Source organism: Chenopodium album, chromosome 15 (genome assembly GCF_948465745.1).
Source record: "Chenopodium album chromosome 15, dcCheAlbu1.1, whole genome shotgun sequence".
Taxonomy (NCBI): domain Eukaryota; kingdom Viridiplantae; phylum Streptophyta; class Magnoliopsida; order Caryophyllales; family Amaranthaceae; genus Chenopodium; species Chenopodium album.
In genome coordinates, this window is record NC_137848.1 from 285,963 (window position 1) to 299,393 (window position 13,431).

The following is a 13,431-nucleotide window of genomic DNA, read 5'->3' on the forward strand; positions in this document are numbered from 1 at the left end:
TGGTCGAAAGTTGGGATTAATAATAACAAATTTTCCCATAATTTTTCGCCAAAACAGGTATGACAATATGATTGCTTTTCCACTTAAATACGTTACCACTTAGTCACTTACAAATGTACCCTTAATTAATAAAAACAAGATAAAAGTGCAACCACCTAATTGCAAGTGTTTGAGCAGCTCTAACACCATGTTATAAAGAATAATGAAGATTTATTAGAATAATCTCTCCTTAAACGCGTACAATTATTATTAATGTACCAGATAGAATATTGCGTAACACAGAAATAATGAGAATTGTAAAATAACCAATTAGATGATGCAAAAAAGTGTGAAGTGGGTGAAGCTTAATAGTTAATACGGGCAGCAAGCAACAACCGACTGATATGATCGGCAAAAGCCAAAGTTTGAAACAGAAAAGCCCACTTTCAATTCCAAATTTCCAATCACAAAATGCAGCAACTCCCCTTCGTTTTTAGTGGCTCATCTACTTTTTGATTGCGTCTCTTCATGTTGCTCAAAGGACTTCTTTTTATCCTTCTCTTTTCTAATTTCACCCACCAAAATAATCATTTTCAATTATGTTATAACACATTTTGTAAAAATGATACTTCGTATTAGAGATTTAATGGCTTAAAGCCTTAAACTATTTTACATCAACAAATAAAACATAATTATTATAGTACTTTATATCCGGAGTATACAAGAACTAACCCACCTGTTTTTTTAATCGGGTGCTTTTTATCTTATGATTAATCTAAGGTTATGAAATTAGAAATCTAAGATGGATAGACTTAGATATGGTAGTGGGTTGTGTCTCGTATCACACTTACATGTCTTAGGCCTTGTAGCTTGTAAGGCTTAGCTTGTAGGGCTTGGCTCATGGTTGAGCTCACTCATTACAAATCGTGCACAGTGCCAACTTTTTCAAAAGGGCAGCTCAATGTATTGCCAAACTATCTAAGTCTACGTGTCAATAAATTATGTGATGTCGCGATTGTGTATTTATGCAAAATTTAACTTGCTGAATTTTTATTTGTTTTGTATGCCAACTCAAGTTGAGATATGGTTCGACATTCATATTTATATGACTTGGTAACTCATAGTATTTGTGTTGCGCGGTATTTTTCCTATACTGGATATGCAGCGCCACAAGCCGATCTGGGTCGGATTGGTGTCAACTTTATAGTTATAGATTTAGACCCTTAAAAGCTTTTTAAACTTTTAATTTCATGTACATATATTACTTTACAAAAACTTGTTACTATCTCTTGAAGTTTATATTTATTTACGGACAACTTTTTTCTGAAAGGAAAAATCATACAAAGTTTTGAGGGTATTTTACAACCTTCATTCTGGTAATTGACACACTACAAGTTTTATTATAACTTTGATCATCTTACTTAGCTATTTTATATATAAAAAAATGTTAATAAATTAAGTAAAATGTAATTGGATTTAATTAATGGATGTTATTAGGATATCAGTCTAATTTATCTCCCTCCGTAAATTATTACTATCTCTATTTCTCCTAATTAATTAGCAAAAAAATGACGTAAATGCTTCATTTTACGTGTTAAGATCATTATTTTTTTAATCTTATCCGAGCAAATTCCATGGTTAAAAAATAACGACACGCAAATTGAGATATTTCTCAACACACAAAACGGGGTATTTATGTTCTTTTTTTGCCAATTTTGAGCTTAATTTGTTTCCATAAAGGCTCGAAATGACCCCAAAAATCTTATCCAAGCAATCTTCACAACTGTTAAATAACGACAAGCAAAATCGAGATATCTCTCGACATGCAAAACGAGGCAATTACATTATTTTTTTGCCAATTTCGAGCTTAATTTGTCTCATAAAGGGACAAGATGACCCAAAAAACCTTATCCGAGACGTTTTCGCCACAAAAATTGAGTGTCATTATTAATACTAATAATTAACGAAATTAACACCGTTAATCATTAAGGGTGTTTGGTGAATTTTTAAAAATTACAGTAGCATTTGATAAATTTGTGAAAATTTGATAACATTTTTGATGAATTCAGAGACATTTGGTAAAATTGCCAAAAGTAAACCGTTAATACGGTTACATCACCTACATGAAGAAATAAATTGGTGCTCTCTTATGAATTTTGGTTTGTCGTATTTCTAATTAATCTGTACAAGATAATGGGAGTACTGTTGTTGTACAAGTAGTCAAGTAGTACAACTGTAAGAGGCCTTTTTCTAGATAAAACTGTACAAGGGACTTATCAATTTGTATTTTTCAAGTTTTGTTTTATTCCAAGTGAAAAATCTGAAAATGGCCGGATGGGTATTGAAGACAAGCTACGTACGGCGTAAGTTATAAGGGCAATACCCTCAAGAACAGGATCTTATATTCTGCTTAGGGCCTGATCCGTTTACTGAACTAAATTGAGGTCCTGTTCTCATCAGATTATTTTCATTTTATTTCAATTCAGTTCACTTCTGCTCTAATAAGTTTAGTTTAGTTTAGTTCAGTTCAGTTCAGTTCAGTTCAGCTCCTAATTTCCTTCTCTCATAAAATGTTCATTTTATTTCAGTTTAGTTTAGTTCATTTAAGCTCTAATAAGTTCAATTCAGTTCAGTTCAGTCAATGAGAACATACCCTGAATAGAGTTGAAATGACTTGTTTATGAGTGAAAGAAATTAGGAACTGAACTAAACTGATTGGAGCTGAACTGAACTGAAATTAAGTTAAACTGAACAAGCCCTTACTCTACTTTTTTTAGTTGCATCACTTTAAAAATTGTAAATTGTGAGATAATTTTTAGAAATGAGAGAAACATAGAGAAAGAAAGAAATAGACCATGTAATAAGAGAAAGATAAAGAGAGTTTATTAATTAAAAAGGAAAGTGATACATCTAAATTAAAACTTTCTATTTTAAAAAGTAATGCATCTAAAAAAACAAAAACAAAAAAATTGATTTATCAGTGCATTCAAATCATTCATTCAACTATTATTGCAATACGGAGTATAAGAAAAACTATAACTGCCAATGAATAACTAAACAAGTCAAGTAAAATAGAGTTAGTTCTTTGATACAAGTATACAACACCAACTCTAACTTAAAATTATTGAAAAAAGTCTAAACTAGTCATGACACGACACGATCATGAACATAAATCAACCTTGCCTGATTGAATATATTTTGTATTTGTCATATTATGCAATTATCCTACTTTTTACATTTCTAATAAATACACACAATAAACGATTTTCTAGTAGAATTTATTCACCGGATAAGATTTCTCTGGCCCGGAAAGTCTGTCGAAAATTTCCAACGGGTTGTTTTCCGTCAGAAAAGTCAACAAAATAAAAAAACCACCTTACCACCCCCACACCCATGCCACCACCAGCCCCATATCCACCCTACCGCTGCCCCCATGCCACCTGCCCCCATACCCACTGCCCCGCGCCACCACCAGCCACCTCCACTTCGCAATTTCAAATTTAAAAACCACCACCACCACCCTCACGTCACCTAAACCAAAACCCCACCCCTACTTCTCCACCTAAACTGAAACTACAACCACCACCCACCCTATCCCAGATCCTCCCACCTAAAACCAACACCCAAACCCACCCTAAACCTGATCGAACCCACACCCAAATTCACCCACCTAAAACCATCACCACTAACGGCCAAACCCACCAACAGAACCCAAAGATTAAATAAAAAAGCTCAAAAAAAAATGAAAACCTACCTCAAAAATCGAATTAGCTTCGAATTTCACCTCAAACTTGGTTTAACAAGGCCAAATTCGACCATTAAAACTCTAGATTAAGAATTTTCATGGTCGAATTTGACCTTAAAAACCATTATTTTGTTTTAAACCACCACCATTATTTGCTTGAGCAAGAAGTAGAGGGGCATGTGAAAGAGATAACAGAAGGGAAGAGAAGAGGAGAGGAAAGAGAAAGAGAAGAGAGGTGGAGAGGGAGAAGAGAGGAGGAGAGAGAAATGTGAAATGAAAGGGGAAAGGGCGTCGATTTAAAAAGGGTTTTAGGGGTTTTATTAACCATAATTTCGTCAGAAAATTACAACGAAATTAACTTTTGATGGAATTTAAATCCGTTTGGAAATACATCATTTTTGACGGATTTTCCGATGGATTTAACTTCCGTCGGAAATTATCGAGGAATGTTCGACAGAAATAGAATCCTTCTAAAATTTTGTACTTTATGATGGATTTTCAAGTCCGTCAAAACCTTTCCGTCGAAAATTGATTGTTTTCTAGTAGTGTAGGAAAGCAACATAATATGCTATGATCAGCTTCACGATACACGTGCTTGGATATGACTGAAAAGAAACCCTAGAGCAAGTTGTTGATGTCCTTCATCGATCAAGTGATGGATCTTTTAGGAACCCTACATCTTACTCTATGAGAGATTAATAATTCGTGATCCCCATCTATACAAATATTATATAGTGACATTATTTCAATGGCAACTTTAATCCATTTTGAAGTACAATTGCTTCCGCAATAAGAGGAGAAGAAAAAACAAGGTTAAAAGAAAAAATATCAATATTGTTATGCCCTTACTCCATTTAGTGTGGGAAAAGTAGACACCTACTTTTGGCCTTCTATCCCGACAGAAAGTGCGATGATGTTATAAAAACCTAATCTTCATGCTAGATTAAAGTTGAAGTGTTTTTGGACTCCGAAATGCATTATGAAGTAATTTTAAAAACATATTTGAGACCAAATTATCTTAAAGCCCGGTCCGATTACTAATTAGATCTAAAATGTTCTCATACATGTTTAATCTTAATTAATAATGGAACCAAATGCGTAAAATGCAAAGATTGGATCAAATGGATCTTACACTGTTGAAAATCGAGCTAACCAAATAAATTAACCAGCCAATATTTATGCAAGGGCTAGCTAGACATGTGGATATCCCTTTCAAAGAGATTTTCAACAGTATAATATGCCCAACTTTGAGTCAAAAGGAAAAAAGATATAATAAAAATACTAAACTGAGCCCAAAAACCGACACCATTGCACTCAAACGGCCATATCGTTGAATTCACAAAATATTTTAACCTATTTCTAATGGAATTGAAAAGTAGACATTCAGAGATTTCCAAAGATATCTCATTTGCCTTAATCAGACTCCGAAATCAAAAGTTATGGAAGTTTTAATTAACGCGCTTTTGAATAAGGCAAACTGCACAACACGCAACTTTCAATGTTGTGCGCGATTGCTGCGCAGAACTCTTAGACTTGCGCTCTGCATTCCAGCTCAACTATGATAATTGCGCTGCAGTTCTAAAAACCCTAAACCTAAATTCCTACCTATAATAGGGGTCTTTGGTTAGACCTAAACAGAAAGAAAATTCAAAATTAAAACCCTAAAATTCTAAACCCTAATCTCTCAAACTCTCTTGCTATCATACTATTTTTCTCCTCTCTTCCCAAATATCTTCGACGCTAATTTATTCTTTTGAAATCCTTGGAGGGTGGAGGTTTTAAGAAGGAGGAAAGTCTATAGTCACCTAGATCGGAGATCTAGCAAAAACGGTTATTAGATTCTTGAGCACTTAGTTAAATCACCTTTCTAGGTCTTCTTGTTTCAAATAAACTTTAATCAATTAATTAGTGTTACTCGATCACTTTAAATAAAAATTAATTAATTAAGTTCACATAATATCTTGCTTTTATAAAAGACTAGAATTAGAATAGTTAAATTGTTGTTTTATTATTTAATTTATGTTAAGGAAAATATTGTTTATTCATTGTTATTTTCGCGAATTTGGAATACAAAAGAATGACGACATTCGTTGCAATGTACTCTGTAACTCTTTTGTGATTATTACTTGTAAATAAATTTAACAAATTTAGTTTTAGGAATCGCGTTGCATATAAATTTGTAAAGAAATTGTGAAAAAGAAAAAGCTTGTAGAGGTCGCACTAGGGCTAAGTCTTAAAGACAATTTCCTAATACCCTCGCTCCCAAACTCATTTCTAACTTAATAGACCAATTTGGACATGGTTAAACTTATGATTTTTATTGAGTATCCGATCCCTTGAACTGTACTTGGGAAAAAGGTATGAATGAGGTTTAAGTTTTCCTAAAACTTATCGACGACTCTCTATTAGTTTCTTACACACACACACACACACAAAATTAAGGAAAAATGGAAATTAATAATCCCACCTTTACTCTGTCTTCTAGAAACAATTTCACCTTTCGAAATTCCAGAAACAATCTCACCTTTCACAGAGATCTTCCACTAACGATCCTTTTGACCTACAACTTGTTAAACTGATTAATTTTTTTTCCTTTTTTTTCTTAGTCTCTCTCCTTAGGCTACTAGTCCACCACCATAACACCGCCCCTTACACCCTTACGCACTGCACCAGCCTGCTCATTCCCTCTCGCTTGACCACCGATAGCAACTGCGCCACCACATCCAACATCAACAACTGCTCACAACAACCTAAATACCTTCAGGTCCCGAAAAAATGGAGAAGATTTGTGTTGCAGCACTGTATCAACAGCTCCACCCTCCTCTCTTCTGCTGCCGATTTCTCTGTTCAACTCCTCTCTTCGCCGATCTCCAGCTGCTTCAACGATGCTTCCATCGCCGACATCCTTTTTCGCCTCTTCCACAAATCTGATCCTCTTTCCTCCATTGCCGAAACCTCCGATTTTCTCTCCTCCATTGTTGAAACCTCCAATTCTCTCTTATCTTTTGTCAAAACCTCCAATTCTCTCTCCTCCATTATCGAAACTTTCGATTCTTAGGCGATAAGAGTGGCGATGATGGTGGTTGAAGGTTAGGTTGGGTTGCGGGATTAGGGCGTGGAGTGGCTAGTGGCGGGGCTGGGGTTTTGGTTTTTTTTATTAATTTTTTTTAATTATTAAAAATTAGAATGAACCAATTAAAATCCAACACGTGTCTTATAACCTAATAAAACCGGTTACCAAAACAATCCAGCCGGTCAGGGATTGTTAGTGGAAGATCCCTGTCAAGGGTGGAATTGTTTCTGGAATTTCAAATGGTGGGATTGTTTATGGAAGACGGAGTAAAGGTGGAAATATTAGTTTTCATTTTTCCAACAAGTAATTGCTCAACTCTTCTTAAATTTATGGTCTCCCAAACAGTGAAGCTAGAATTCAATTTCTACTATACCTTAACAGGTTAAAGTCCCGGGCTTTTGAAAGGCCGCCTAGGGTATTGATATGTCTATTTTATATAGTGATTCACCCCCGTCCCTTGGTTCTTGGCTCTTAGTAGTGTTTTAACCCAAACAGTGAAGCTAGAATTCAATTTCTATTAGTAGTGTTTTTGGCTCTTTAGAGCCACTTTTATTACTGATTTGTGTTTTCGTAGTTTTGGTTGAGTTTTGTAGGAAATTGCACACTTAGAGAATTTTCCCGGGATTATTTGGAGCAACAACGAGCATTGGAAGAGCATGACCATCTTTCGTAGCCCAAGGCCGGTTAGAGTCATCAAACCGGTGATTAAGGGCTCGACTTTGAAGATATTGAGTCATTGGACCGAGTGATTAAAGCCCCAAGGAGGAAATTTAGTTTGGGCTAAAGTTAATAGCCCAAACAAGAAGTTCAAGTCGCCCCAAGGTGCCTCGCCCGGGTCAGCCACCTCGCCCTAAGGCGCGCCTGACCGGGCGGGGCGTAAGAGGAAGAAAGGCTTGCTTCGCCCTGTCTTGTGCCCGGCCGGGCGCGAGAGATGCTCTATGAAGGAAAAAGGCGGGCCCGGCGGTGCCTTGCCCAACTGGGCGCGTGTCTTGGAGGATTATTTCTGGCGATTTTACTTAGTTTCTAATTAGGATTTTTAGAGGCTTTGTATAAATACATTTTTAGTTGTTTTGATACAATTATCTCTTCTCTTAGCCTTTCTCTCTCTACTTAGTTTCTGGCTTAAACTTATCTCTTGTTTCTCTCTACAACTTTGTTCTTTAATTCAATTCATAATTTCCGTTAACTTTGGTAACAATTTCTTCTCTATTATTTTCAGTATTTTAATTTCTTTAATTCATCATGTCTTGTTTATTTGCTTTGATTAGTTTAGATTTAATTATGTGTGAGTAGTTTTCTTTCTAAGGTTTGTGGGGATCCATAAATAATATGAAGGGGTAATTTATTATTGTTGATTGTCAATGCTTGATTAATCTCCTATTGATTGATTTAATGCTATGCAATTAGATTAGGTCTGGTTTAATTGTATGAGTTTTGCAATATTGATTCGAGATTCGAGATATGAGAATTGATGTTTAGGCTTAGTTTCAATAGGCAGATTAATTTATAAATGGTTAAGTCAATATTCGAGAGATGCAATTTAATACTGGTAGAAATACGTAGTGAAAGCCCTTTATGATCTGGTTAATCGATACATTGATGATTGATTATTATGTTTTACCCTGGAATATTATTTATTGGTGAACCTATACCCTAGGTCTTTATTAATTGATTTCTCCTTACTTTAAGCTCCTTAGTTTACTTCTTTTTACAACAACAATTTGGTTACTTAATAATTTAGATTATTTTAATTAATTAGGAATAAATTGACTTGTTTCCCTGTGGTTCGACCCTACTTCCCTATCTACTTTAGTTAGAGGACTTAGGTAATTATTTTGATTAGGAGATACGACTCTATCCTGTCAGGTATATAGGAAATAGGATTTTCAACAACGGACTACACTCCTCAGAGGAAGGTAGATATATAGAGATATAGAGGAGAAGGTGAAACGCAAATGGTATATAAAATAAGACACTTAAGGCCTGTTTCCCTGTTCTATTCATCTTACTTTCACTTATTTTAAGTGTAATAGGTTCAGACAAGTTCAATTCAAGAAAAATAAGTTTCGATATGAGTTACTCATGTACGAATAACAATTAAAATAAATTTTAATAAATTAAAATAAGCTCAAATAATTAAATATAAGAGAAGTTCAAGTAAATGAGAATCAGGTGATCAATAGAACACACCATAAACCTTCATCGAGCAAATATTACAAATTACAACAAGATCATTTTATTTTATTATGAGTTTTCCTTTTCTAGCTAGGACTTCCCGGGACTAATAAATACTCTTTAGGGAAATTATCTCTGGTAACCACATACTTTTATTTTTTCTCAGTGGTAAAGCCTGAAACTTTTGATTATCAATGGTAATCATGAATTAATATGCTAATGGTAACTTAAGTTAAACAGTTTGTTAATTCCTTTACCATGGTTTATATATTGGACTGCAAAAAGACATAACTACTCTTATATCTAGCCAATTCTTTCTTCTTCTTTCATCCTCCCCGCTGCACCTTTATTTCCAGCCACCACCGCCATTGTTAAACTACTTGTTAAGATTGCGAACTCTGAGTGACACAACTAGAAACTCATGAAACAATTCAACGCAAATACGCAATGTTGCCGTTTCTGGCCATGCTCCGGCATGAAAAGGAGTCAATCGCTAAGAGAGTGCTTCTGGTGTTGTATCAGTTAGCGGCGAGCGAGTGTGGAGGAAAAGGAGGCGATGTTGGACGAAAATGCGGTGGCGCATTTGGTGTGGATGTTGAAAAAGGGGACACCCAGCAAAACTGATTCCGGCCAACGATTTGGAAGTTCTAGCGCTGCCATTCGAAAATTAACATATTCGACCCCAAAAATCAACAATTTCGACCCTAAAAATCAACAATTTCGACCCTAAAAACCAACAATTTCGACCCAAAATCGACAAATTTGACCCCAATAATCAACAAATTGGACCCAAAATCAACAAATTCGACCCCTAAAATCAACAAATTCGACCCCTAAAATCAACAAATTCGACCCCAAAAACCCTAGAAATTTCAACCAAAGATCAGGGAAGGAGAGGAATCGGGGAAGAAGATCAGAGGTAATAGGGGAAGGGGGAGGGTGGCTGATTCCTGCAAGGGAAGATGGCTGATTTCGGCGTCCTCGAGAAGAGGTTTTGGTGGTGATGAGAAGAGAGAGGGTGGGTCGAGAACAGGGGAAGGGGATGCTTGTTTTGGGATGGGGTGTCGGTGGTTGGGGTCTCCGGCGGGGGAGGCGGTTGAGACGTCGTCAGCCGGGCCAAGCTGAGCGCCGGCAAGGGGAGGGGCAGGCGATTGGCTGGTGGTTGGTGGTTAGGGAGGGGCTTGGATTTTTTTTTGTCTTTTTGTTTTAAAATTAATTTGAAGGATATTAATGTAAATTTATTATTACTTAACCCAAGATTAACCCTGGTTAATTGTTTAATCATGTTTTAATATCATTAATGTTACCATTAGTTTAATAATATTAATTCGTGATTACCATTGATAATCAAAAGTTTGAGGCTTTACCACTAAGAAAAAATAAAAGTTTGTGGTTACCAGAGAGAATTTCCCTACTCTTTATTATAATCAAACAAAAACAACTATAGAGTAAGAAATTTAATACTGCATATAATTTCTAATGTGCACACATGTAAAGTGAAACTGTTATTTACCATCCACAATTACTTGCCATCATTGATTTAATTACACTTTTGCCCCTTACTCATCTCTCTCCTAATACACTACGAACCTAGCGGCTAGCAGCTGAACGTAATAATGTATTCTTTTTTTAATTCAAAAACTAGTGTGTGGCCCGGGCGATGCCCCGGGTTGCTAGTTTGTACGGAGTACTTGTTTAATTTTGCTAATCAAATTCGACTGTTTAGATAGTAAGACTTGTTGGTTTTGAGTTTAAGTCTTGCTATAAACATTTTTTAGTTGTCAAACTCAATCATTACATAATGAAAACAAATAGTATAATAAGACACAAATTAAGTTATCTAAGTTAACTATAATTTTGTTGGATAAAATAACACAATTAATAAATGGCTAAGATGGTAAGACTCTTAACTTAAGACTTGTTAGTCTTAAGTTCAAGTCTTGTTATAAGTATAGATTTTTTAGATTCAAACTTAATACATGTGAAAGTGACATGTCATGTTTATAATGACATGTGGCGCATATTGCTAACATGTTGAACTTGAAAAAGGTGACACGTGGAACATATTCTGTTTTAGGAACGCTTTTTAATATATAAGTATAAATTGTGGTGGCGTCTATGATCTAGACCAAGTATTCACGTTTCCGATGATGGAGAAGAAAGTCAATCAAAAACATCCCAATAGTTTCACAATGTACGTTAACTCGTTAAGGACTTGTTTTCTTCACTTGAAACAAGTAGATCTGGTCTAATTTTTTTAAGGTCTGATCTGAATTTTTATTTTTTTGGTTCTGTCTGATCTGATTTAACAATTTGACTAAACTTCAACCGCATTTTAATACTAATATATAAAGAATAATATCATCAAAATGGATCTTGTTAGATTCGTCTTATTATAAACTTTTCAAATATGTAATTTTTATAATTTTTTATATAACGATATTTAACAATAAGTAAATGATAATCAAAAGTTTTGATCTGGTCTTATCTGAATTTTTCTAATCTGGTCTGATCTGATATGAATTTATTAAGAAATAAGTAATAGGTATCTGAAATAAGTTGAGAGAACAAGCCCTAAACTTATATGTTATCTCATTGCATGTTAAGTATTGGAATTTAGAAGTAAGCATCAAGTTGCTCATATTCGCTAAATGGCTAGCTCAATCCAACCCACATTAATGGCAAAGGACCACAGTCATCTTCATCTAGTACAATACACTACTAAAAAAGAAAATAAAAGGGACTTTAGAGTAGATATTAACAAATGTTCATCTTTTAACTTAGGAATCATTTGTGAAAAAAAGTGAAGGAAATTTCTTTCATACGAGTACGTAGCATTATTTTCAGTTTTTGTTAAAACTTTTGTCTCGTGGAAAAAAGCTCAATACTTTTCGTCTTATTAAGTGCAAGTGCAATGGAAAAATCTGGCATGAATCACATTAAATTGTTTGGATGGTTATAATTAAATTTTAATTTATCAATTAGATTTCATGTTTATAAAGTATTTACGTATCTATTATCGTAACATGATTTTTAATGATATTTTAAACGGGTCTTGCATAAGTCCGCAATTTTTGACCAAAGGTTAGGTGGGATTATAAATAGATAAGGCAGCCCATTAACTAATTTAGCTATACATGAAATATAATGCAATCGTCCCCATTCTACTAATTCAACACGAGATAATTTTTGGGTGGCTTAAATGGTTTAATGGTTTATGATATGCTAAAAAGAAACAATGTTTCATACGTAGAGAAACCGCTAGACTTCCGACCAGATGTTGGTTGTTGACTAATATTATTTGCATAAAAAAATTAGTTGAGTTAGAGAGTATAGTAAAAAATGTGTACAAACTAAGAAAGAATGAGCAATAATGTAGTTGTAGTATTATAGTGAGAAGGTAAGGGCTTGTTCACATTTATTGAACTGTACCGAATTGATTAGAATTGTACTGAACTGAATAGAGCTGAAAATGAATATTTTATGAGAGAAGGAAATTAGGAACTAAACTGAATAGAGTGAACTGAATTGAAATTAAGCTGAATTGAACAGGCACTTAGATAGTTAGAGCCTTAAAGGAATATGTCTAAAATCGAATAAAGTGAAAGTTATGCCGAAAACTATACTCTGAAAATGGTGATTAAGTAAAACCATATCAAACCAATCAATTTCACGCGATTGGAGAGAAATCACATACGCATTACTGGACAGTTAGATAGATGCTGATAACAATACCTTATGGACTACGATAGGATCAATACCAATAAAGATTTACAACGATCAAGATGTTTAGCAAATTGCAACGATAACGATAGATAGATGGTTTAATACCGATAGCAATAAGCGTATAGCTTACAATCAAGACGACAAAACCATCAGGGTCTATAGAATGGACCAAACTACTGAAGAAGACTTTAATTTTTTGTTATTGTGTTGAGAAGGATGGACCAAAGAAGACTTTGGAAGTGTGCGTTTTTATCAGCATTTTCAAAGGTTTTACTACAAATGTGGTTGTTCCTTTTTGGCCTTTTAGTTTCTTTTGACGTTAAAGAATTTTTCCAAAGGACAAATTGATTTTGACAACATCACACGGTAGTAGGCTGTAAGCCCGTGCACCTTATCAATTCTATTATCAATTCTAGGCTATATGTTATGTAGTGACATTCTTATTGGTCCAGTGATTGCTTTTTGGCTGGTGACAATTAATAAATATCGGGCATAAATATCTATATCTTTGTCGACGTTCAACTTATAATCAGATTACATCTATCTATTCCCATAAAGAAAAATAAAGGTTTTCATCTATCTATCCGAATATATATACAACAACTCCTAGTTTTAAATTTTTGTTCTATGAAAGTGTTCCTTCAACGGTCCCTATGGTAGAAGTGAATGTGACGTTGTACATTTTGGGAATATTTATTTTAAGTTTCAAATTTGGTCAAAATTTTTTTTAGAT